Source organism: Saccopteryx bilineata, chromosome 6 (genome assembly GCF_036850765.1).
Source record: "Saccopteryx bilineata isolate mSacBil1 chromosome 6, mSacBil1_pri_phased_curated, whole genome shotgun sequence".
Lineage (NCBI taxonomy): Eukaryota > Metazoa > Chordata > Mammalia > Chiroptera > Emballonuridae > Saccopteryx > Saccopteryx bilineata.
In genome coordinates, this window is record NC_089495.1 from 120,954,213 (window position 1) to 120,975,443 (window position 21,231).

Consider the following 21,231-nt stretch of genomic DNA (forward strand, 5'->3'; position numbering starts at 1 on the left):
CTTAGCATCTGGCTCTGCCTCCTCCAGTACTCCTCATGCTCAAACCTCACTCTTCTTTAGTTTTGTCTTTTTTAATTTTTCTTTTACAGAGACAGAGAGAGAGTCAGAGAGAGGGATAGACAGGGACAGACAGAAAGGGAGAGAGATGAGAAGCATCAATCATTAGTTTTTTGTTGCGCATTGCAACACCTTAGTTGTTCATTGATTGCTTTCTCATATGTGCCTTGACCGCGGGCCTTCAGCAGACCGAGTAACCCCTTGCTTGAGCCAGTGACCTTGAGTCCAAGCTGGTGAGCTTTTGCTCAAACCAGATGAGCCCACGCTCAAGCTGGCAATCTCGGGGTCTCGAACCTGGGTCCTAGGCATCCCAGTCAGACGCTCTATCCACTGCACCACCGCCTGGTCAAGCTCGCTCTTCTTTAGTTTTTTTTTAAAAAAATCTTTTTATATTTTATTGATTTTAGGGAGACAGGAAAGGGGAGAGAATGGATAGAGACATCAATTTGTTGTTCCTCTCGTTCATGCCGTCAGTGGTTGCTTGTTTTATGTGCCCTAAGGCTCAAACCCGCAACATCAGCTTGTCAGGATGATGCTCTATTCCACTGAGCTACTGGTCAGGGCAAACCTAGCTCTTCTTTCCAAGAAGGTGTTTAATGGTAGATTTCTTGATTGTGGAACTATGTTGAATTTTACTTTAATATTCCCAGCACCTGGCATATATTAAGTGCTCACTGATAAAAAACAAAAAACAAAACCATAGATTCTTTTTTTTTGTATTTTTCTGAAGGTGGAAACGGGGAGAGGCAGTCAGACAGACTCCCGCATGCGCCCCACCGGGATCCACCCGGCACGCCCACCAGGGGGTGATGCTCTGCCCCTCCGGGGCGTCGCTCTGTTGCGACCAGAGCCACTCTAGCGCCTGGGGCAGAGGCCAGGGAGCCATCCCCAGCGCCTGGGCCATCTTTGCTCCAATGGAGCCTTGGCTGCGGGAGGGGAAGAGAGAGACAGAGAGGAAGGAGAGGGGGAGGGGTGGAGAAGCAGATGGGCGCTTCTCCTGTGTGCCCTGGCCGGGAATTGAACCCAGGACTTCTGCACGCCAGGCCGACGCTCTACCACTGAGCCAACTGGCCAGGGCCAAAACCATAGATTCTTTGCTTCTGCTTTCCCTCTGCTCATTCATTCACATCCACCAAATATTTATCGAGATCTATTATATGTCAGGCAGTATCATGGGTCTGGTCCCTGATCTCTTGAAGTCTGCAGTCTATAGGACAAGAATGAACATGAACAAATGGTCAACCAACTATATACATGAAAATAATTACACATAGCATATGGAAAGATAAGAGTTGCATAAGAGGGAAAACCAACCCAGTTTCCCCTCATGAGATGACATTTAAAATGAGATCTGAATAGAGAGACTCAGCCAGGAAAAACAGGTGCAAAGGTCCTGAAGTGGAAAGTTGAGGGACTGGAAGAAGGATATAGGGAGGGAGGTTGGCAGGAAAGCAAGCAAGCAAAGAGCTTCATGCGATGCTGAGAAGCGACAGCCACAAGAGTCCCATCTCAAGACCCTGCCCCACCTGCTGCCAGCGGATGGAAAGGAGGTTTGCATTAGGCCTACTGCTCGTCTTGCTCTGACCTTCCCCATTGCCAGCCTCCATCTTTGCTTCCCAGTCTGCTCTCCTCTAGCCCCTGACCATGACTTAGCTGGCAGCCCTGCCCCTCCCTGGCATGGAAGACTGTCCAATACTGAGTGTACCATGACTTCTGCCTGGAGTCATTAGCAATTCGTAATAGTGACTTTTTTTTTTTTTTGCGACAGTCCGTTGCTTATGAGTCATCAGAACCTGAAGAAATGAACAACCCCCCCACCTTTCCTGCCAAGAACTATTTAAGAGGCTTCAATCACTTCTGTCTCACAAGGAAGCTGGAAGTCAAGGCCTCTGCAGAACCAAATAGGAAGGGGCAGAGGTGAGCTGGCTGTTCAGAGAGGTGGACGGGAGGGGGAAGTTGGACAGGAAATTAACTTAAGGCAAGAGGCCCAAGGTATGTGCCTTGAGAACCCAAGCCCTGAGGTCAGCTGAATTTACTATTGCAGGTGAAGAACAACCAGCTTATGTATCTTCTCCAGACAACTGAAGAAAACTCAGAGAAGGTATGAAAGAAGGAGGGACTGGCCAGGAAGCCAGAGACATCCAGGGTGGCAAAGGAAGTGAGCATTTAGAGTAAGAGCATGAACACCAACCACAGGATCAGAGGGAATAATAGTGGAGGACCTGAAACGGAATGTCCTTCTAATCACAGTAACAGGGTGGAACAGAGTGGGTTGGTCAGAGGGTGGCAGCTTACCCTCCCTGGTGGCATAACTCACATCACCTTGAGGTTAGTAGCACCCTGGAGATGTGGAGTGTGGGGAAGCAATGCCAGGATGTGCAGGGTGCTCAGAGGTCCTGCGGAAAAGCAGATGGTGCTTCTGAAGGAGCTGAAACCAGCCAGGTACGACAATGATGCAGATTCACAAATTGAAGCTCAAGCCTCTGTTTCCGGGCCACCAAACCGCCTATGGAGACTGTCATCAAGCTAACTTGTCATTAACCTTAGAGATGTTAGAACCTGAAAAAAAACAAACCAGTGGTCACATGAAAAAATAACATTTGTATGACGTTAGCCACTGACAGCTATTGATTATGTGACAGAATACTGGAAACAGATCAGCAGTCCATCAACAGGAGACAGGGTAAGTAAATTATAGCACCCATTTAAGAAGTACTAGGCTTTATGGAGATAGAGGAAGAACTTTCCCTATGAACTGTAAGAAAAATATCTCCAAATTACATTTAATTTTAAAAATAAAAAATGCGGCTCTGGCCAGATAGATTAATTAATTAGAGCGTTGTCCCGATACCCCAATATTGAGAGTTCAATTCCTGGTCAGGGCACATACAAGAATCAACCAATGAATGCATAAATAAGTGAAACAACAAATTGAAGTTTCTCTCTCTCTCACTTTTCCTTTCCTCTCTTTCTAAAAATCAAGAAATTTTTTTAAATGATAGAAAAGAAAAAGAGAAAAATCAAAGCACAGGCATGTACAGTATGCTACCTCTGGTGTAAATAGGGAGAAGAACAGTGTTCATATTTGTGACCATGTTTATAAAAACCAACTCTGGAAGAATACACAAAAATAGAAAATAGTGGTTAGCTGGTAAGGATGGGTGAGGAATTGGGTGGAAAAAAAACAGGGAATGAGAACCTGGCCTGTGGTGGTACAGTGGATAGAGAGTCAACCTGGAATGTTGAGGTCATTGGTTCAAAACCCTGTTCAGGTTCTTAAAATGTAAAGACTTTGACTATTTTTATTAAAAAGAATAGAAGAGTTAATACATGTATAAAAAGCACACTTATTGCAAGTTATTGAATAATTTTCAACTGTCTATTTGGTTTCACCTATAATAAACATATAAGGCAATCTAACACAAGCAGATATAAAATGTGTTTCATTTTTCTTAAAGATTAACATAATATGATTAGAAGGATAATTTCTCTAGATTTTTCCTTTCTATGCTGATATATGTTTAAATGCCATGGCTACTTTCCACAAATGATATTGTATAGGACCAAATTTTATGAGGAGCTTGAGGTGACATCCCTCCTCTATGCCATATGATAATATGATTACCTTGATCACCAGCTGTAATTAAACCATTGTTCTTATGCCACCTTAAATCAGCACCCTGCCCTTTAACTTGGGCGGAGCTATGAGGGCTTTAATCTATAACATTTTATGTACAGATGTATTACTTTTAAATCTATATCCTTGTAACAAATGGTTTTTTTTCTTTACTGTTATTTTTGACAATAGAGAGCCAAGTTTGAGCCTCTATGTTTAAACTATAATTTTCTAATTTCGTGCCTTCTTCCGAAGGTGCTAAGGGACCTCTATCATTAAAAGGTTCTGGAAGCTAATTAGAGTTATTAACAAAAATAAGAAAGGCACTATTTTCCTAATGAATAGCTCCACTTAATGGAGGATTAGGGACATATGCCTAATAACTAAAATTTTCAGTTCTACTTACCAGAATTGATACCAAAGCAATCGTTGCTAAAAACAGGTTAGTAGCATTTTCTTCTTTTTTAGTAGTTTGTAGCATTATTTTACCATTAAAGGTCAGTTTTTTAAGTTGACCTCAACTTGGTATTTTAGCCTTTCAATACCAAGCAGCAGCACCTTTAAGATTCTTCTTTTGAAATTCATTTCTTCCATATCAGCAATGGGCAGATATGGAAAGAATCTATTGTTCTTATTCATGTTGTTAGTTTAATTCTGCGAGCAGGACTCCAAAGGACTTCACCGGATTCTGCAATGACACAAGCAAACCCTCTTCCCCAATGTTGTACTACACTAGGTACCTATTGATCCAACTCACTTTTATAATGCACAGGTTGATTAATCTTAGAACTGTTATTTTTAGTCCAATGTCTGTCTGCAGTTGTCAAATTATCTTCTCCTGTATTTAAGAAATTTAAAGTAAATAAATCTTTGTTTTGTGTAACATAATTCTAGGGGATAATCTCCTTTCTTCTCTCTGCTTTTTGTTTAAGTAACATATTTTTCAGAGTGCAATTACTACGTTCAATAATCGCTTGTCCTTGTGGATTATATTGAATTCCAGTAGTATGTTTAATATTCTAAAATGCTAAGAATTGTTAAAATTTAGCAGAAGTATAGGTCAGACTATTGTCAGGTTTTTTTGTGTGTGTTTTTTTTCTGTTTTTGTATTTTTCTGAAGCTGGAAACGGGGAGAGACAGTCAGACAGACTCCCGCATGAGCCTGACCCGATCCACCCTGCACGCCCACTAGGGGGCGACGCTCTGCCCACCAGGGGGCGATGCTCTGCCCCTCCAGGGCGTCGCTCTGTTGCGACCAGAGCCACTCTAGCGCCTGGGGCAGAGGCCAAGGAGCCATCCCCAGCGCCCGGGCCATCTTTGCTCCAATGGAGCCTCGGCTGCGGGAGGGGAAGAGAGAGACAGAGAGGAAGGAGAGGGGGAGGAGTGGAGAGGCAGATGGGCGCCTCTCCTGTGTGCCCTGGCCGGGAATCGAACCCGGGACTTCTGCACGCCAGGCCGACACTCTACCACTGAGCCAACCGGCCAGGGCGATTGTCAGTTTTAATTGCTTTAGGAATGCATATAACATTAAAAGCTTCAGTAAGATGTTGAATGACACAGTCAGCCTTTTCTCTAGGCATAGGTATGGCCTATTGAAAGGAAGATTAAATATTAATAAAACAGTATACATAGGATAGTTTTCTAAAAGAAGAAATATGAGTAATATCTATTTGCTATAGGTTATTACTGTGTTGCCCTCTAGAATTCATTCCTCTCGGTAATGGAGGAGCATTTATAATACTATATTGAGGAGAGTTTTCAACATTACTCCAAGATTCTTGCCTAGTTATTTTAAATTTTTGTATTAAACCTTTTTTATTTGTATGAGTCTTTGTATGAAATTTAGTAGCTATTTCTATTGATTTAATGAGTAATTGATTAATTTTATTATTTATAGTAGACATAGGTCCTGGTAAAGCTGTTTGAGAACAAATGTGAGTTATATAGACAGGCAAATTTTGTTCCTACAATAAAAGTTGTAACTTTTGAAACAATTTGTGCAATCTAGAATTATTATTTAAAATATAAACAGTTTCTATAAGTTTAATTGTATGTTCTACATATTGTGAATTAGTAACAATGTTAATAAGACAGGATGTTTGAATTTTGTCTTCAACTACAATTAAACTACATTGATTTAAGGTTTCAGAAGCATTTTTAAGGATGACTGAAAGTTCAGTATTATTTTTTCAAGTTATTAATATGTCATTTATATAATGGATTATTAAAGATTGAGATGTTTTGTGGTTTTTTTTGTATTTTTCCGAAGATGGAAATGGGGAGAGACAGTCAGACAGACTCCCGTATGCGCCCGACCGGGATCCACCCGGCATGCCTACCAGGGGCGACGCTCTGCCCACCAGGGGGCGATGCTCTGCCCCTCCGGGGGGCCGCTCTGCCATGACCAGAGCCACTCTAGCACCTGGGGCAGAGGCCAAGGAGCCATCCCCAGCGCCCGGGCCATCCTTGCTCCAATGGAGCCTTGGCTGCGAGAGGGGAAGAGAGAGACAGAGAGGAAGGAGGGGAGGGGTGGAGAAGCAAACGGGCACTTCTCCTATGTGCCCTGGCTGGGAATCGAACCCAGGTCCCCCGCACGCCAGGCCGATGCTCCACCGCTGAGCCAACCGGCCAGGGCCAGATTGAGGATATTTTTAATGAATTTTTTCTAAAGGTTGATTTACATAATGTTGATACAGTGTCGGGCTATTCAACATTGATTATTTAAGTAATATAAACTTAGTAAGAATAATTAGTTCTGCTTATTATTATAGACACAACAGCTAGTATTGTTAGAAGCAGAGTCAAAGATGTTTTTTGAAGTCTTAGTCTTAATTAAAAAAATTTTTGCCTCCTGAGTAAGTTTATTTAATTGTCAAATTTCCCTTTTTTCTATTTCCAACTTATGCCAAAGCTTCATTTTTCGGGAAGGTATCTACTGGTCTCCCGTATCTGTGGAGATAAGAGCAAATCCTCACTCCTACATTTTGCCTACATTGCTGTTATAAATTAGCAAACTGTCTATCTAAAAAGTTTATGTTGTGTAATATTAATAAGAGGGTTAGCATTAGTATTTTGATTAGCTTGAATACAAGCTTGATTCTCCTACTAAGTCATAAATTGTAACTCTTTCGCTGTTGAAAGGACAGTCTAAGCTAATATTTCTAAATTTTTTGAAATAAAACATTCAGAGTCCATGAAGGAGGATAGCAGTTCCTGCGTATAAAGACAGCTTTATACTGGGAGCAAGTCGTTTTTAACTCTTTAAGAGCTTTGACAGAAATTTGGTCATAGTGAGTATAAAAAACTTCCTGTCAGAGAGTTTAGACTGTAATTTTAAAAGTTGCTCTTTTAATTATTTATAAGATAAATGTTTTTCTTTATTAGAGGCCAAATGACCCTTGTTATTTTCCTATTGTAAAAAAACTTTAGAGCTTTGTTAGGGACTTTCCCTAAGCTATGCAGTTTAGTGACTACTGCCTAAGTGGGCTAAAAAGAAAACTAATGTTGCTTAGTAATAACAGATGCATTAGCTTCTATATATAAAAGTCTTTTGTATTGTTAAGTCTATTATAGGGCATCAGAGAAACTAAATTCCCGCTTTCCTCAGTGCCTCCTTTTTCAGGATGTTGCCTTACAAGCAGCCAACTGTCTGAAGCAGCTTGAGATAAATTCTTAAAATGACTTAATTTTACTTAATTCCTTAGTTTTACAAATTTGAGCATATTTTACACACAAACAAGACAATTTTCAACACAGAAACACAAGTATAACATAATTTTAATTAATCCTAATATTTGAATTCTTATTTGATTTCAAACTTTGAATATACCTTACAATTTATTAACCAAATTAGAAAGTCTTAAGAATCCATATTCTATTCAATTTAAATTTAAATGAGTGCTCCTTATAATTTCTAATTTTAAAGCAAAAAATATATGGATGAAACTATTTTTTCAATATAAAAGCTGGCATTTTAAATTTTTGTATGTAAACACTTAATTCAGGCCTTAAAAATCACATTTTAGACATTAAACCAAAACTAAACAGAAATTAGAATCAAACAAACCAGACCAGACAAACCAAAGAGAAACCCATGATTTCAGAGCACAGGCAGACTAGAAAGATGACTGCCTGGTTTTAATCAGGGCATTTTCTGACAGAGGGACTGACAATGGATGAGACTAAACAAAATTTCCCCAAGAAAATTCTCTTGGCAGCTGCTGGGATATTTTCTATAGTCAGATCCAACACATGTCCCCCGCCTCAGTTTTCAGACAAAGAGTAAGAAAGAAATGATAGTTCAGAGGACCATAGCTAAAACACCAAAGAAAATCAGTATTTATTTATTTTATTATTACAAAGACTAGAGAATTCTAAGGACTTCATGATTCTTCTATATATCCTAATTCTAATTGAATTTGTACCAACTGATTTAAAGCTGAAAGCTTTTCTTCCTTGTGTCTAACTCCAGTGATCTTCATCCAGGCTTTAAGACAAGCAATTTAATCTGAGCTATAACAGCATCAGTATAACCAGTTCGTTGTCCCACAGCTGCATAAGCGCCAATGCCGATGAATATTTCAAAAGTAGCTCCCGGGGGATTATTTCTGGCATTCATGCGAGATATTTGAAGAGCCTCCTCTCTTCACCAAGATTTTAATTCTAAATATTGTCCTGGTTCCAAAACCATACTAGCAAGTAAATCCCAATCCAAAGGAATCATTAAATGATTCCTTAATCATTAAATGATCATTACAATAGGAATAGATAAGACTTTGAACATATGAGGATTGAGGTTCATACGTAGCAACAGATTGTTTGACTAGCTTTAAGAAAGTAAATTTAATTTGGTCAAATTGGATATTATGCCCTCCCCCAGGATCTGGAGCATTAAGAGGAAAAGGCTGTCAAATAATGGGAAAAATAGATGCAGAAAAATTACTAGAATTATATTCTAAATCATCATAATGCACAAGCATCTGTTGCATTTCAGAGATTTCAGGGAATTGAAAAATCCTTCCCCTGCCAGTACTAATTAATTCTTGACCTTGAATTGGAGGAGCCGTAGGCTCACATATATCTTGCTTTTGAACAGGATAAGCAGTTTATTGATTTCCAATCTCCTGTTGTTCCAGTGTAAATTGTAGTTTATTTAATAAATGTTTTAGACAGGCAACATCATCCATAGGGGCTCCCTCATTTTTTAAGAAAGAGGGATGAAAGCCTGTGGATGGCCTTTAACAGAATCTCCATCTGATTGCAAAGGGCCAAGGTCTGTAGCAATAAGATTATAAGCAGCCCACATTTCAGCATCGAGTGGATCTCTGTGCTGATGAGCATGGCAAAAAGATTTTCCTACTTGTTGCCAAACATTCAAATTCAATTGATTATGATGCTCAAGAGTATACCAATAACAATGTTTCTGAATAGCATTTAAAAAATGTAACAAAACTTTGTCTTTTATCTGAATCCCAGACCCTTTTAAAAGGGATTTTAAAACTTGTACATCATTGTCCAATAATGAATGGGAATATCCCATGACTTTGCTAGTTTTCCAAAAGTTTCATGTACATAGCACATCCAACTTACCCTTTCGGGGTTCCGATGTTCCTAATCTCTTCTTAAGGCCCCACGTTGGGCACCAAATGTTGTTATGAGTTGGGGGTGCAGAGAGAGAGAGAGATCAGCAGACGAAATCATTATGGACTAGCAAAGGACCACTGCTCGCTCAGACAAATGGCTCTGAGTTCACACTGTGTCCTATTTTTATTCACAAGACTTCAAAAAGCTTGTTTACTGAGAAATTGGCATAACATCAAGCATAACTTTTACTTAAAGATACATGGAGTATACCTGCATGATAGCTTAATAACAATATAATATCAAAAGGCATTAATTGCTATTGCTTCTATGGTTCCCACAACATTCCTCTCTTTATCTCACGGGATAACCTTGAAAGAAACAAAAATCTTATGAGAATGTTTTACTGAGAAAAAAGTCCAGCAACTGCCTTCAGTCACATAGACCTGTTTCAGTGACCCGCCTTCAAGTCACAAAACAATTCTCTTGGCAAAACATTCTTTTCTTGTTGGCTGTGTTTTCATCCAAGACCATGCAATGGATTATTCCACTTCAGAGGCCTGCAAAAGATCAGGCTCAGTACCATCTACATTTTTGGACAAACTAGGGCCAAACACCTGTTGTTGGTTCTATTGTGTAAACTTCTATCTGCAACCCTGATCTGTTCACTGGAGAATGTTCATAAAGGTGTGGGAAAATCAAATGCCCAGTGGTTCTCAAAGCCTAGGCCCAGGTCTGGACTTATCAGCATCACCTTTAAACTAATTAGAGATGTACAATCTTAAACTCTTCCCAGACCTATTGACTAGGAACTCTGGGGTGATGCCCAGGTATCTGTGCTTCAAGGAACCCCCCCCCCCCCCCGAGAACTCTGATGCATGCTCATGACTGTGAACCATTACATGCCCTAGCCTGTATACCACCTTCCTTTAAATAGCTAGGTCGAGGGATGGAATTGTTAGAGAGAGAGAAGAGAGGCATTTTAGAAGATGGAGAGGGTCTAAGACATGTCCTAACGGCCACAAAGTCTCAAGAATAAGTACAAACATAGCGCTAGTGTCCCCTGCTATGTTAGACAAACCTGGCAGGTGATGAGGGAGAGTTAGCTGTTGCACCATGCTTGCAGACAGCTCATGAACACCCCGTGGGCCACGCTGGGAGGGGCACTGAGCCGAGTGTGGTATAGTCCATGCTTAGCAGTGTGGCTCTCTGTCAGTTAAAGGCCCACTAGAAACATTGTTCCAGATCACAAACAAAGCAGGCCCAAGAGGTGCCTACAATCACTCACTGTAAAATGTCTCTAAGCACCTAACAGGTGTTTGTGTACTCAGTACAGATTCTACACAGTGAGGTAGGAATCAGCAGAGTGTGATGCAGCTGACCTTGGGAAGTGGGAACTAGTTGAGGAAACAGCTTTCCCAGGTGCCTGTGGGAGATTAAGGAAGAACAGAGTCTGACAGACAAAAGAAAGGGCTCTGGGGATCAAATTGTGGCTCAGTCTGCCCAGCACTGTTCACAGGGCCCAGGCCTCTTGCTGGAGCTCTTAGACAAATGGGCCATTCTCCAGTGGCCTGAACAGGCCTCCACTCACTGGTCACCTTTTGATCTTTTGCCCATTATGTCTCATCTGTTTTTTCATATGAGTGACGCAGGTATGGGGACAGAGTGTGAGAGCCTAGGAAAAGGTTTAGCGAGGCCAGGATGTGAAGAATTCTGGATGGAGACAGAAACACTTTTTCTGGTTTGTTTGAGGGCAGTATCAGAAGGAGCAAACCCAGGGCACAGCTGGACAGCAGTACTTGTTGGGGACCTCAAGCAGGTGTGGACACACGACAGAGGAGAACTTCCAGAGAGCTTGGGCCTTGACCCTATGATGGAAGCTACTTCCCTTCTGAGGGATTGCAACTCCTCTACTAGTTTGCTGGAACTGCTGTGCAAAATACCACAGACTGGGTGGTTTAAACAACAGAAACTTATCTCTCACAGTTCTGGAGGTGAAAAATTTAAAACCAAAGGGTTTACCAGTTTGGTTTCTCCTGAGGCCTCTCTCCATGGCTTAGAGATGGCGCCTTCCCTCTAGGTCCTCACTGAGCTATCCTCTGTGCACGTGCACCCGGCGTCTGTGTCCAAATGTCCAAATGTCCTGTTCTCATAAGGACAGATATCAGATCAGGTGGGGACTCATCTTAAAAGCCTCATTTTAATTGAATTTTCTCTTTAATGGTCTAATCTCCGATTACAGTTGCTGTCTAAAGTGCTGAGGAGGCCCTGGCCGGTTGGCTCAGTGGTAGAGCGTTGGCCTGGCATGCAGAGGTCCCAGGTTCGATTCCTGGCCAGGGCACACAGGAGAAGCGCCCATCTGCTTCTCCACCCCTCCCCCTCTCCTTCCTCTCTGTCTCTCTCTTCCCCTCCCGCAGCCGAGGCTCCATTGGAGCAAGGATGGCCAGGGCGCTGGGGATGGCTCCTTGGCCTCTGCCCCAGCGCTAGAGTGGCTCTGGTCGCAGCAAAGCGACGCCCCAGAGGGGCAGAGCATCGCCCCCTGGTGGGCAGAGCGTCGCCTCCTGGTGGGCGTGCCAGGTGGATCCCGGTTGGGCACATGCGGGAGTCTGTTTGACTGTCTCTCCCCGTTTCCAGCTTCAGAAAAATACAAAAAATAAAAAAAGCGCTGAGGATTAGGGGTTTCAATGTATCGATCTGAGGGGTACAGCACAAACCGAGTAAGGAGCACTAACCCTAGCTAAAGGGAGTGATTGTGGAGAGAATGCAGAGATGGGTTAGAATCAACAAATAAGTTTAGATTCAAATTGCTCCCACAAGGTTTCAGAAAGTTCCATCCTTTCCTTTGTGAATAGAAAAAAAAATCAGTTCTCCATGTAGAAACCATTTACTGTGTACCACTCTGGGCCATGCGTTGGGAAGGTAAAACCATAAAAGATGAGAGACCAGGCCTCAGCACAGTGCAGGTATCGTCTGACCTAATCAAGAAGTATTTGTTAAGTGGCAGACATTAAGGAAATCCCAGGTCCTGGCCCGGTAGCTCAGTTGGTTAGGGCCTTGTCCACATTGAGCCAAGGTTGTGGGTTCAATCTCTGGTTGGGGCACATACAAGAAGCAACCAATGAATACATAACTAAAGTGTAAAAACAAGTTGATGTTTCTCTCTCCTTCCCTCTTCCTCTCTCTCTAAAAAGTCAATAAATTTAAAAATAATAATAATAATAATAAAAGGAATACAAGACAGACCTGATGCCAGTCTTGAAAGAGCTTGTACTTTTTGTTGGGGAGGGCACACAAGTTCCTATGAGACAACAGGAACACCATAGGCAATACATACCTGCGTCTAAATTGTGTGGCACAGACTTCAATTGCTGTTGGAATTCGGAATGAGGAAGATCAATGAGGCAGCAGGGAGACAACAGATAAATCACTTAGACTGAAGTATTCATTAGTCTGAGCCATTGTTCACACTACAGTTTTTTCTGTTTCAGACAGTAAAAGCTGGTCGGAAAGCCTCAATCACATGGACACCTCAAGATCACCAGTTTCATTTCAAGTTTCTAAAATCACAAGACGACTGTGGGTCTTGCTCTGCTCACCATAGTCCCAACCACCACCCACCACAAAATACGAACTGAAAACTCTCTCCACTCAGTTTTCCACCCCTGGGGGTGAGTGAGAAAATGGATTCCCCATCCCCTCTGCAGACATGGATGACAGAGCACTTTCAAGAGGACAGGGCAGCTTGACCAGGCAGTAGCACAGTGGTTAGAGTGTTGAACTGGTATGCAGAGGACCCAGGTTTGAAACTCCGAGGTCGCTGGCTTGAACGTGAGCTCACCAGCTTGAACACGGGGTCACTGGCTTGAGCGTGGGACCATAGACATGACCCCATGGTCACTGGCTTGAGTCCAAAGGTCGCTGGCTTGAGCAAGGGGTTACTTGCTCTGCTGGAGCCCCCCATTCAAGGCACATATGAGAAAGCAATCAATGAACAACTAAGGTGCAGCAACAAAGAATTGATGCTTCTCATCTCTTTCCTTTCCTGTCTGTTCCTATCTGTCCCTCTCTCTGACTCTCTCTGTCTCTGTCAAAAAAAAAAAAAAAAAGAGGACAGGACAATGGAGCGCACACCTGCATCCCATTCCCACCTTACTCCAGGTCTCTCAACCCTCTGGCAGTGTTCAATTGCTGGTCATGATCCCCTGGTTGGTTTAGGAGGCACAGGGCATCAGCTGACAGGATATGGGAAGGGAAGGAAGGAGGAGGAAAGAGGAAGAAGCCTATAGAACTAAAATCTTTTTTTTTTCCTTAAGATTTTATTTATTTTTGAGAGGAGAAAGAGAGAGAAGGGGTGGGAAGCAGGAAGCATCAACTCCCGTATGTGCCTTGATCAGGCTAGCCCAGGGATTCGAACAAGCGACCTCAGTGTTCCAGGTTGACGCTTTATCCCACTGTGCCACCACAGATCAGGCAGGAGCCTATAGAATTAGACAGCGAGAGGACAGGGCACTGGGAACCAGAACAAACAAACTGTCCAGCCTGACACATAGTCTCTCCTCATAGTTTCCAGGGCTAGGACCCAGATTGCTCTGGGAGTGCAGGGAGGCTGTCCTATCACTCTCCAACCCCACAACACTCCTCTGAAAGACCCTCTGTTTTTACCCTCAATTCATGGCTATACAGGTAGGTTGGGGATTTCTGCTGCCTGGTCTCTCAGGTATGCTGAAGGCTCCCCTGGGTGGGACCTCCCTCCCCTCTATGCACAGAAGTCCACGGGGTAGTGACTCGTTCCTAGTAATGGTCAAAGTACCTTCATTTCAGGTTCGAAATATCTTCAAAACCTGTCAGAACCAAGGAAGATAGAATTTCCTTGCACTGGGAAAGTGAATGTCCCATGACCTTTTTAGAGGCATTTGTTGGGATGGAATGGAGATCCAAGAGCAAAATCAAACAAGTGGAGATAACAAGTGCAAGCTGGCCCATACCTGGGGGCCCTAGAACTCCAGCTGGCCCCAAGCTAATGCTCATCTTAACACATAGGCCACTGCTAGAGACCAACAGAAAAACTAACTGCATGGAGGAGACTGTCAGGTCACAGCACCCTCATTTAACTTTCCCTGTGTTTCTGGTGTTTGACTTCCAAAGGATACTAGCAGTTCATCAAAAACATTGATTCGGCATGAATATGGCTTTAACAACAGGAACAGAAGAATTCTAACTGTGGATCCTGAGAAAGAAGATACCTACCAAGAAAGACTGGTAACTAACTGGGGTCAGATTTAAAAAAAAAAAGAAAAAAAAGCCTAGCAACCGTTTCTATGCAGGGCCCTTTTATACAAACAGCATTCAAGGAGAAGCCTGCACTAAATTCCCTGCCTGCACTGGGTTCCTGCCACCTGAGCTAGCCTTTATTGAGGAGTTCTTGAATTGTATTTCAACCAATAGGATTGAGGCTTTCCCCATCCAATCAGAGATATGAAGCTATATTCCCTCCCCACCAGCATTTTCACCAACCAATCAGAGCAACTGTCTTCTGACCAATCAGATAGTCCCTTTTGGACAGGATCAAACTAGGAGATTTGGAGTCTTCATCTGCATAAGAACAGACCAATTAGGGACCAAGGTGGGAAGTTCTATGTAAGTCAGCTCCCCTCCAGCTTGGAGAGTGCCTTTCCTTTTCTGCTGAAGATTGTGTTTCCCCAGCTAGCTGAAACATTGAAGACTGGCGCAGGACAAAGTGGAGTGGACTGGACTGGAGCAGGTGGAGCAGACCAGAGCAGACAGAGTTATACAGCTGGAGAGGGGCCTGGCCCCAGGGCCACCTCACCCCAGAGCCACTTCACAACCATGCTGCTTCAAAATTGAGCTGTAACACCACTGAGCTGTTCCATAGCCCTGCTGGTCACACAGCTGTGCTGTATCACAAGTAAGCTGTTTGCACCAGATAAAGTTTCCTTCTTCTCCACATCCCAAATTAGGAATTTCTGGTGGTGTTGAATTGACGCCAGCTACCATTGGTTGACATATCAACCCTCCTTGAGTTCCTAAGGAAAAGGAAGCCTAAATCTGAGCTTCCTGAGAAACACGACTTTGTTACATGAGATAGGATGAGCCCTACTCTTAGGCCACTTCTAGTTACACATTCTGTTATTTGAAACCAAAAGCATCCTGACAAGACTCGTTAGGAATCCTGTTGCCAACATTAGGATAATTCCCTGGCTTCCAGCATTGCTCAAGTCTAACCATATTTGAGGTGGGTTTCTCATGCATAAAGCTATTTTCAACCCTTTAATGTTGGTGTTTGTTTGTTTGTAACTCTCAAGAGATGGGTTCTTCTTCATCTTAACTTTAGAGTTTATGTGCAAATTATATGCCCTAAGAACTGTATTACAAAAGACAATGAGGTTAACCAAGGAAACACATGACAAAGGCACGGACCTTGCGACAGCAGGCACACTTTCAACAGCAATCCTGGATTAAATTAACAGGTCACCCTGCATAACCAAATACTGATGGCCAGCTCTGAAGACCTCTGAAATGGTTTTGTTTGCTGCTAGCCTTCACCCACTGGCTTGCTTTAATTAGAGAATTAATAGTCCCTTATGTTAGGAAGGCTATAGCTGCTTTGAGCTCACCCCACCCCAACACCTGGGGGAATAAGTATTCAGTGATCCTATTGTTGGAGTATAAAGGGGGCAGCCTCAAGTACTAGCTATTGGCCTATTACTGTGCCCAAAGCTTTATTTATTAACATTAGCTTCCACCTACTGAGCACCCACCCGTATGCCAGGTGTCTCTGGTCCCTTAGTGCTAATCCCTAAAACTCCTCTGGTAAGTAGGATAATTACAGTGCTCATTTCACAGATAGGGAAACCAAGGCTCAAAGAGTTCAAGTGACTTGCCCAAGACCAAAAATCTGACAAATTGCGCAGCTTCATCTGTCTCCAGAGTTTGCCCTTTTTCATTACACCATACTGCACAGGACTCAGAGCCAGGACAAGGAGGCCAGAGCTGTCACTAAGCTCCTGGGAGCGACTTGGAGCTGCAGCTCATGGTCCTCTGGACAACTGCTTCCTGCACTGAGGCTCTTAAACTAGAGTACAAGTACTAAGCCCAAGCCCACCTAATTAAGCCCCAGTTGGTGAAGGAAAACCCTTCCATACTGGCATACATTCTGAGGTTTGGTATGGTCGCCTACAGAGGGAAGGCCAGGCCTCCACCCAGCACACCTCCTGCCTCCTCTTTGCCTGTCCTCCACCCTGGAAAGAGCCTCCATGATGAAGAGAGAGCCACACATTCTTGCCAAGACACTTTAATCAGAATCTGAGCAAGCTTTTAAGATCTTTCAATCTACAAAAAGCATACAGATAAAGGAACAAGTTAAATAACACAAGAAAATAATCAGACAAATCCACAAGATGTAATATTTTTTAAAGATTAAAAATAATTTTATTTATTGGTTTTAGAGAGAAGAAGGCAGAGAGAGAGAGATAGAAACATTGTCCCACTTATTCATGCTGGGTTGGTTCTTGTGTGTGTCCTGACTGGGGGTTGAACCTGCAACCTTGGTGTGTTGGGGTGATGCACTAACCAACTGAGCTACACGGCCAGGGCATAATATGGACTATTATGCATGAGAATTGATCTATCTCTTCAAGAGTCTGTCAACAGATAGTTGTTGGTGCCAATTCAACACTAACAGAAATCCCCAATTTGGGGTGAGGTGAGGAAGAAAACTATTCAGTGAAAAACTGCTCAATTTTGATACAGCCCAACTGTGAAAACAGCACAACTGTGATCCAGCCTTGAGGCTAGACACCTCTCTTGCTAGATAGCTCTGCTCTCTCCATTCTGTACCAGTTTGCTCTGGCCTACACTGCTTTGCTCCACTCTGCTCCAGCAATACATCTCCAGTGTTCAGGTCAGAAAAGAAAACATGGTCTTACTCTTCCCAAGAAAGGGTCAGAGCCAGAGGAAAGTGGGCTTATATGGGCAGAAATCCCTTCCCCTGGCCCCTGATTTGTCTACCCACATGCAAATGAGGGCTCCAAAGCCTCACAGTTCGTTGGTCCAAAAGACACTGTCCTGATTGGTCAGAATAAAGCCGTTCTGATTGGTCAGTACATAGGGTGTGGGGGTATAGCTGCACATCTTCCAGCTGTACGGAAAAAGCCTCAGTCCTATTGGTTGAATAGGATTCCAGGAACTCCTTTATAAGGGCTGCTCAGATGGCAGAAACACAGTGCAGGCAGGCAGTTCAGTGCAGGCTTCTTCCTGAAGTGCAGTTTGCATGAAACGCCCTTGTGTAGGAGTGGCTGCCAGACTCTTTTGTGTTTAATCTGAGCTCAGTTAGTCACCAGCAGCCCTTCTTGGTAGGTGTCTTCTTTTTCAGGGTTTACAAGTCAAAGGCACTACAAAATGAGCAGTGATTGTTCGGGATTAAAATAAATTTGAGAGAAATATAAATAAAATGCAATGCATGAGCCTTGATTGGGTCTTCATTTCAAGAAACCAGCTTCAACAGATATTTAGGGGCAAATGGAGAATCTTAACAAAGCCTTGTTATTAGATTAAGTGAGGTAACTATTTTTATTTTGCACAAGGGCGTTTCATGCAAACTGCACTTCAGGAAGAAGCCTGCACTGAACTGCCTGCCTGCACTGTGTTTCTGCCATCTGAGCAGCCCTTATAAAGGAGTTCCTGGAATCCTATTCATCCTGGAACTCTGAGATCACCAATTCAAAACCCTGGGCTTGCCTGACCAGGTGGTGACGCAGTGGATAGAGCATCGGACTGGGACACAGAGGACCCAGTTTCGAAACCCTGAGGTCACTGGCTTGAGCATGGGCTCATCTGGTTTGAGCACAGGGTCGCTGGCTTGAGCATTGGATCATAGACATTACCCCGTGGTTGAGCCCAAGGTCACTGGCTTGAGCAAGGGGCACTTGCTCTGCTGTAACCTCCACCCCCACCTACCTCCCCCCTCTCCAGTCAAGCACATATGAGAAAGCAATCAATGAACAACTAAGGAGACTAAGGAGCTGCAACGAAGAATTGATGTTTCTAATCTCTCTCCCTTCCTGCCTGTTTGTCCCTATCTGTCCCTCTCTCTGTTTCTCTCTCTGTCTCTGTCACAAAAAAACAAAGAACAAAAAGCCCTAGGCTTCTCTGGCCAAGGCTCATATGGGAGTTGATGCTTCCTGCACCTCCCCCTTCTCTCTCTCTCTCTCTCCTCTCTAAAATGAATAAATAACGTCTTTTTTTCTTTTTTTCTTTTTGTATTTTTCTGAAGCTGGAAATGGGGAGAGACAGACAGACTCCCGCATGCGCCCGACCGGGATCCACCCGGCACGCCCACCAGGGGGCGACACTCTGCCCACCAGGGGGCGATGCTCTGCCCCTCCGGGCGTTGCTCTGTTGTGACCAGAGCCACTCTAGCGCCTGGGGCAGAGGCCAAGGAGCCATCCCCAGAGCCCGGACCATCTTTGCTCCAATGGAGCCTCGCTGCAGGAGGGGAAGAGAGAGACAGAGAGGAAGGAGAGGGGGAGGAGTGGACAAGCAGATGGACACTTCTCCTGAGTGCCCTGGCCGGAAATCGAACCCGGGACTTCTACACGTCAGGCCGATGCTCTACCACTGAGCCAACCGGCCAGGGCTAACGTCTTTTTTTTTTAAGATTTTATTTATTGATTTTAGAGAAGAGAAAGAGAGAAAGAGCGGGGAGGAGCAGGAAGCATCAACTTGTAATAGTTGCTTCTGGTATGTGCCTTGACCGGGCAAGCCTGGAATTTGGAACTGGCGACCTCAACATTCCAGGTCAACACTTTATCCACTGTACCACCACAGGTCAGGCAATAAAGTCTTAAACAAATAAAAGTAATAATAAAAAATGTTAACTATTGTTGAAACTAGGTGGTGGAAATATGAATATTCCTTGTACTATTCTTTCTATTTTACTGTGTATGTTTCAAACATAATAACAAATTGAAATTTTATAACAGAAGTTTACCAACTAAATGAAGGTGACTATAGGGGATGGAGACCAGAAGGTAGGGGCCTCTGTTGGCAAAGTGTTGCCGCCCACCTGGTCCCTTTTCTCAGTGTTCTGTCGAGCTGTTGGCCCCCCTTCCCCCCCCCCCCCCCAGCTATTTCAGCTTGGACTCTGAGGCTTGAGTGAATTTAGAAACTGCTGAGCCCCCTAGAACCAGACCAACCAGACACATCAAGGTAGGATTCCTCATTTGCTACTTAGCAAAGAAGGTAATCATCTGTCCCATGAGGGCAGCTCTGGAGAGAAACAGACCCTGTACAGGAAAGCAAGAGCCCTTCCTGGGCATTCCTGCAGCATGAAGAGGAACAGAGTGAAAAGCACAGGTAGGAGTTAAGTGTGTCAAATCAATATATGTATATATATCTTTAATTTTACACACTGTTATGTGTTAATTACATCTCAATAAAGCTGGAAAAAAAGAAATGACATAGTAGAATAATCAGCAAGAGGACCGGGCCCCAAAGTTAGAGCCACTGCCCAGAGTAGAAAGTTGTTCCTGGCCTTAACGATCAAAGTCAGGTTGATGTTCCCCAACTCTGATGAACAGGCTTGGCAGGATTTCCATAAAATACTAGTGAAAGATTTTATGAACTTGACAAAAATTATCGCATAACATATAAGGGGAAAGTGGGCCAGAAATATGGACTTGAAGAATGTTTTTGGAGGTTGTAAGCTCCTTGAGGAGAAGAACTATGTCTGGTCCCTTGACACCAATATCCCCATCAGTACCATAAGGTCTTACACACAACAGATACTGAAAAACTTTTTTAAATCCAATTAAAATAAGCAAACACTGAAGTCAACCCCAGAAGCCAAGTTGCCTATGCTGACCAGGTAACCCGCACTGACAGCCTTGTGAAGCACGGGGTCGCAGGAGCACTGGCAGCAAGAGAACCAAGTTCAAAACCCTTAAAAGCCAGACCCAAGAAACTCAGCAATCAGTTTCATCAGGGTTGGATTTCCTCATGACATTGTGCCAGTGGCTGAAGTGGGGACCACAGGGACCGGGGCCCTTCGGGTATTTGCATCACAGATGCTGAGGCAAACACCCCTTACAACTGAAGGGTCAGCCACTGCTGGAAACGTCTCTAGAATGCCCACCCTGGCGTTGGAGCTCAGTTGATACAAGTCAGAATATGGGCTCCCCCAAAAACTTGTTTTTTGAACATAAATTTCTTCATCTAAGATGGAAATTTTAATAGTGCCGCTCCTGTAAAAGGCTCCAGTAAGATAATCTATATGTAAAATATCCACCACAGTGCATGGCTCACACAGCGAGCATCCGTAAACAGCAGTAGGTGTTACTGTTATGGCTACAAACGCAGTTACAGGGAGGGCACTGCTAGGTGCCAGTCTGCCAGAATAAAGTCCCCATAGCTGGCTTTCTGAAACATAAGAAAGGAATTCCACTATCACCTTTGAGACACATGTATTAGTTAGTTTAGTAATTTCTTTTCCCACATTCTCTAAAGTTGTAAAGGCGAAACAGGAAATGCATGGTGGAATTGTCCTCTAAGTAAGTGTTGGCTTACCGACAACAGATCAATCAACTCTATCAGGATCAGGACTAGGTCATACAGGTTTCCTGTGCTCCTTTGGGTCCAACGATACCCGTCACAGACTAAGTACCCAACAACAAAAATTGGTAAATTGAATGAAACTGCCTGAAGGCAGAGAACACTGACCTTCACATAAAGTGGAGCTCAAGGAGCTTCTCTTGGAGGGAGGTGAGGTGGTGCAGCAGGTCTGGTAGAGGAGCCACTGATTCCACAGAAATCTGCACATAGAGGTGGTATCCTGGCTCCTGCTCCCTTCAGAACACTTGACCTGAAAGAGGGAAGTTTCCAGGGCTTCCTCATGATGAAAATTCTAACTGGGTGACAGCTGGGTGACTGGGTTCAGGAAAACAGTCACCCAGCTCGCGTTA

The 21,231-nt window shown here is 43.5% G+C and overlaps 1 long non-coding RNA gene across 11 annotated transcripts in view; it reads right to left on the reverse strand.

The window, feature by feature from the left end:
- LOC136309526 (uncharacterized) overlaps window positions 1-21,231 on the reverse strand; it is a 50,711-nt gene that overhangs the window by 20,856 nt on the left and 8,624 nt on the right. For 2 of the 11 annotated variants that reach the window (XR_010726297.1, XR_010726295.1), the window contains exons 3-6: window positions 20,990-21,131; window positions 12,588-12,621; window positions 11,276-11,396; window positions 2,380-2,453 (exon numbers count right to left, since the gene is read on the reverse strand). This is a non-coding gene — a long non-coding RNA (uncharacterized lncRNA). Of the gene's footprint in view, window positions 1-838; window positions 1,265-2,352; window positions 2,573-11,275; window positions 11,397-12,587; window positions 12,622-20,989; window positions 21,132-21,231 lie in introns of those variants that run through there. The other 9 variants (XR_010726291.1, XR_010726290.1, XR_010726293.1 and 6 more) reach the window with 7 other exon arrangements.